General features: G+C 42.3%; 1 long non-coding RNA gene across 1 annotated transcript; it reads left to right on the top strand.

Moving 5' to 3' along the window:
• Window positions 1-6: 6 nt before the first annotated feature.
• LOC107150535 lies at window positions 7-1,755 on the top strand. Its single transcript, XR_001504596.2, has 2 exons — window positions 7-1,097; window positions 1,357-1,755. It is a non-coding gene; the product is annotated as an uncharacterized LOC107150535 (long non-coding RNA).
• The last annotated feature ends 3,601 nt before the right edge of the window (window positions 1,756-5,356 follow it).

Here is a 5,356-nt window from a genome sequence, read left to right as displayed (position 1 = left end):
TATCTTATGTTCTTTGTTTTGATACCAAGTCTTCAAAACACAGTACACCTTTTATATTTAATAGCACATCTTCATTTGAACACTAAATTTTCACCAAAATTGTTGATCTCTAATTACTTCTTTTTTTCTTTCTGATCTTCTTTAAATTTCATAAAATTTACAGTAGAAAATGGAGATTTAGGGGGCTGGTGTTGTGGCTCAGTGGTAGATCACTCACCTAGCATGTGTGAGGCCCTGAGTTCAATCCTCAGCACCACATTAAAGATAAATAAATAAAGGTATTGTGTCCATATACAACTAAAAAGTATTTAAAACAAAAGAAGAAGATAATGTAGATTTAGACATCTGAGTTACACCAAACACTCCTAAAATTTTTCTAATATGTAAGTTGAATATTTGTTCTAAAAATTTTATATTTAAATTAATCAAATTTATATAAAATAGTAAACTCAGCTCTTCATTCTCACTAGCCACATTGCAGTAGCTCAATAGCCTACAGGCTGGTGGCAACTATATTAGACAGCCCAGCTTCAAAACCTTTCAGCCATGCTGGGCGCAGTGGCACATGCTGTAGTCCCAGTGACTTGGGAGGCTGAGGCAGGAGGATTGCAGGTTCAAAGCTAGCATCAGCAACTTTTTGAGGCCCTAAGTAAGTTAGTGAGATTCTGTCTCAAAATAAATAAATAAATATATAAATAGGGCTGAGGATGTAGCTCAATGGTTAGGCACCTCTGGGTTTAATTCTCAGTCCCAAACAGACAAACAAAAACCCTCCCAGGCCAAATATCCCTGTACCCACCAGCCTACAACAGCAAAACTAAGGTGATAACTCACCACCACCACCATAGTTTCTCTGAGAGAATTCTAAATGACCTTGCTTCCCTCCTACCCCAGTAAGCAACATTCACCAAATAGCAGCCTTCTCCCTAGGGGATTGTCTTCCCCGTTTTCTTCCTACTCCATGGAGAACCCTGCTGGACCTGGTCCTTCCCATGTACCTGTTCTTGCTGCTGCTGTTGTTGTTGCTGCTGCTGCTGCTCAGCCATTAGCCACCTCCTCCGGTCCAAAGCCATCTGTCGGCGCCGGGCTTCCCAGTGGTAGGCACTACCCATGATGGTGGGATGGTGGAAGCCCCAACAGGGGGTGGGGGCAGGCAGCCCAGGACAGTGCCCCCACCACCTCTGTCACCTCCTACCCCAAATGCACTGCCTATAACCACAACCACCTCACAATGTGGCCACTGCCAGGGCAACTGGGCAGGTCCCCCGCCCTGCCTTGGTGGCGTGGGGGGGTTGTTCTTCTCAAGGCTCCTGGTAAACACCTGTAAGTCTGCTAAATTCCTTTCTTTCTCTCCAGGGTCCTGAGCAGATAGAAGGCACTTTCCCATCTTAGTGTGAAGTCTCAGTGGGCCCCAGGAACAATTCTGCAGGGAAGTCTCCTCATTTTTCTTTCTGGCTTTTTTCCCCCCTACTTCTCCTGAGGGGTTTCCAGCAGCAACCACTGGCCCTCTGTTGACCCTCTCCCTCTCCAAAGTCTCTGAAATTACTTTTCCTCACTCCTTTGTCTCTTCTTCCTCACTCTCCCCCTTCCATAAATGTCTGTGTTGAGTCAAGATAAAAGAAAATACAAAATCCACTAACCTTCATTGAAGGGTGGAAAGCAACCTTTGTATCAGATCAGCTCCAAAGAACCTGTTAATCCTAGCTGTGTAGTGGAGTTACCTTGGACTTTGGTATTAAACAGATTCAAATTCAATCCTGGCTCTGTCACATATTTGCTGAGGGGACTTAGGCAGACCACAGTCTTGGAGGCTTCCCTGTGAAGGTTATTTGTTGACCTCAAGGAATGCCTGGAAATACCAGCTCTCATAGTGGGGCATCCAAATATGAACAGCTGATAGGGACTTCACAGCTCTGCTCTGGGCCCAGAGGGATGCTGAACCTTTTTGGATCTTTTTCTCCTTTGGTAAAACAGTTGCTGGTCCCTTCTCCCAGCACCAAGGAGTGCTGTTGTTTGCAACAATAGGTTTATGAGAGTTGCCAGATGCAATAGATGAAATAGAGGCTAGTTACTGGATATCTATCTTCACAGCACATTTATATTCATATAAAATAACTCTAAAAATATTGCAATGGAGAGCCAGGTGCAGTGGAACATGCCTGCAGTCCTAGCTCCTCAAGAAACTGAGGTCTCAAGTTTGAGACCAGACTGGGCAATTCTGTGAGAACTTCTTTCAAAATAAAATAAAAAGGGTTGGGGATGTAGCTCAATGCTAGAGTGCTTGCCTAGCATGAGTGAGCCCTGGGTTTAATCCCCAGTATGGCCAAAAAGAAAAAAAAAATAAAGAAAAAAAAATCTGTCAAACACAGGACTCAATGGAGACTTTTTTATTATAAAATTTCACAATGTCTAACATGTCATGGATTGTGAGAGGCATTATTGTTTTCTGTACCCCTAAGAAAGCAAAGAAGACAGACTCTGTCCCAGAATGGCAGCACTGCTTTCTGGGGCATCAAACATAAGATGCATCCTGTTTTCTGACATGTAAAAATATGAAAGTGGGGGGTACAGGGAATGTTCATCTTGGGATAAAACCAGACACCATCATGGAGTGTAGCCACCTGATCTAGTGGCTCTGAACAGGAAGGCTGGGCTTTGAGCCTCAGTCTGTCCACCACCTGGTGTCCTTGACTTTCTCTCTCTAGACCTTGGTTTTATCATGGGACAGGTAAGCACAAAATGGATAAATGCCCTTCTGGCATGGACTGCCTTTGCTGCTCTCTGCTGCCCCCACTGCTGAGAAAAGGGAATTGGGTCTTGATGACACAGCTCCCCTAGGGGGTGGTGAAGCTCAAATAAAGGCACCAGCGGACCCCCTTATTTTAAGAATTAGAACAAGCTCCCCATGTTTGGCCCTCAGCACCCACGTGTCCAGCTTCTTGAATCAGTTCCCCCCACAGCTGAGATGGGCTCGGTTCCATCCTTAGTATCTTGAGGAAAAAAAAAAAAGGGCCTGCCATTCATTATTGAGTGCCCACCATGTGCCAGCCAATCACCTTCAGCAACTGTCCCAAGATAATAAAAAAGACTGTGCATTTTACTCAGTGGTAAAATGCCACTTGGTTCAATCCTCAGCACCAAAAAAATAAATCTTTTCTTCTAGATTTTTGAAATCTATACTACATTTTTGTTATCCATAGTCACCCTACTTTGCAATGGCATGTTTTTCTTTTCTTTCTTTTCTTTTTTTTTAAAGGACTCTCATTTTCATTTTACATCAGACCCAACAAATTATGTGGGCAGTCATGGAGTCAGTCTATATATTGTTGCAAGACCCGAGTAATTATCGAGATAGCATACAGTTGCAGTCCTATCTCAAAACACAAAGATAATACCAAGTGGGTCAAAAATTCAAAGTGAAAAAAAAAATGGAACCATAGGGCTGAGGCAGTAGCTTATTGGTATACAGCTGAACTAGCATACCCAAAGCCCTAAGATCAATCCCTAGCATAGGAAAAAGAAAAAATCTAGGGGAAAAAAAACCTGAGAAAATTCTCTTTAACCGGAAGGTTTTTAAATGATGTCTCAAACTTCAGAAAACATGCAAGAAAAGAATAATTAATTGACTACACTAAAACACACACACACACACACACACACACCAAAATCTCCATAAGGGGCTGGGGTTGTGGCTCAGTGGCAGAACACTTGCCTCTCACTTGTGAGGCATTGGGTTGAATCCGCAGCACCACACGAAAATAAACAAAATAAAGATATTGTGTCCATGTATAACCAAAAAAATATTTTAAAAAAATCTCCATAATAAAAACTTAAAATAACACACAGGATAACGAAGGTACCAAATTAAGAAAAAAAATTACAATGTATACTAAAGAAAAAGTATCTTTCTAAAATATAAAGATCTCCCAGAAATAATTATAAAAGACAAACTGCATTTAGGAAGGGAAATGCACAAAGGCCCCAAACACACAGTATACACACACACACACACACACACACACAAGAGCAGTTCTTAAGCAAATATAAAAATTAGGGCTGGGGTTGTGGCTCAGCAATAGAGTGTTTGCCTAGCATGGGAGAGGCTCTGTGTTCGATCCTCAGCACCACATAAAAATCAATAAAATAAAGGTATTGTGTCCAACTACAACTAAAAAATAAACATTTTTTTAAAATTAAATAAAAAATGGGCTCAATTTAGCTCAGAGGTAGAGCATTTGCCTAGCATGCACAAGACCCTATATGATAGAGGAAGATGAATGGAAAAAAAAAAAAAGAAAGCCAGGCAAGTAGGACAAGAAGTAAGAATGCCCAGGACAGGCAGGGGGAGATTCTGTAAGATGGATATTATTCCTATTTTGCAGAAGAGAAGTGGCTTTCTCTGGCATGCACTTAACAAATTCCTACACACTCTGCATTTCCCCTTGTAGCTTCATAAGAAGCCTACTTAGAGAAGTGTTATCATTCCTGCTATACAGTATTAAAAAATAAAGACCCTGGGCACAGTGGTTCACACTTGTATCCCAGCCACTTCAGAGGCTGAGGCAGGAGGATGGCAAGTACAGGGCAGCATCAGGAACTTAGCAAGACCCTGTTTCAAAATAAAAACTAAAAAGGGCTCCGGATGTGGCTCAGTGGTGAAGCACCCTTAATTCAATCCCCACACACAAATAAAACAAAAATTGAAGACACCCCACCCCATGTAGTTAAAAGAAACATAGGACCAAATTCTGATGGTGTTTCATACTAGCTGTGTGACCTTGACCAATTGCTTAGGTTTTCTGAACTAACTTCTTAGCCTATGAAGTGAGCCTGCTAAAGATAAGTGAGTCATATGCGTAATATTAAATTATCCAGAAGGCACGGATTTTGTGTACAATTAAGGAAGATTTGATTTTTTTCGATATTGGTGGTAATTATAGCAATATATTCGTGTGTGTGTGTGTGTGTGTGTGTGTGAGAAAGAGCCCTTCTTATGGAAGGCGTCCTAAAGGAGGAGAATCCCAAACGGAGTTCTCTCTGCCATTAAGAAGTGACTGGGAGCTGGGGTTGTAGCTCAGTTGTAGCTTGCCTAGTATGTGTGAGGCACTGGTTTCGATTCTGAGCACCACATAAAAATAAAATAAAGGGGGAAAAAAAGGGACTGAGCCGGGCAATACAGCGCATGACTGAAATACCGGCAACTCAGGAGTCCAGCCACAGGAGGATCCCAGTGTGGCGCCAGCATCAGTAATTGAGGGAGGCACTAAGCAACTCAGTGAGACCCTGTCTCTAAATAAACTACAAAAATAGGGCTGGGGATGTGGCTCAGAGGTCGAGTGCCCCCGAGTTCAATCCC

The sequence above is a fragment of the Marmota marmota genome, unplaced genomic scaffold, assembly GCF_001458135.2.
Source record: "Marmota marmota marmota unplaced genomic scaffold, marMar, whole genome shotgun sequence".
NCBI lineage: Eukaryota > Metazoa > Chordata > Mammalia > Rodentia > Sciuridae > Marmota > Marmota marmota.
The sequence above is the reverse complement of the archived record's forward strand: the minus strand, read 5'-3'. Positions and strand labels throughout refer to the sequence as shown.